The 230-nt window shown below is 28.3% G+C and overlaps 1 protein-coding gene across 1 annotated transcript in view; it reads left to right on the plus strand.

Annotated features, from left to right (window-relative positions):
- Window positions 1-230, plus strand: part of LOC119582327 — a gene marked incomplete in the record, with an annotated part of 28,913 nt that overhangs the window by 22,393 nt on the left and 6,290 nt on the right.

Consider the following 230-nt stretch of genomic DNA (forward strand, 5'->3'; position numbering starts at 1 on the left):
TTGACTTCATCACTAAGTTACTATGTTATTGGCTAGTTAAAGTGATCAAATTCTTTCATAACCTCTCAACTTTTTTCATAACAGAGTCATTCCATTTACTAAGGATTTTACTGTATTACATTATAAGGATTATCCTAAGTTGACCATGCATTTTTCCTATCTTAATACAATCCATTTTCTCTTTAATATTCTTCCTTATATTTTTTTTGGCTCAGAATAACCCTATATTC

This window comes from Penaeus monodon, chromosome 15, assembly GCF_015228065.2.
Source record: "Penaeus monodon isolate SGIC_2016 chromosome 15, NSTDA_Pmon_1, whole genome shotgun sequence".
Taxonomy (NCBI): domain Eukaryota; kingdom Metazoa; phylum Arthropoda; class Malacostraca; order Decapoda; family Penaeidae; genus Penaeus; species Penaeus monodon.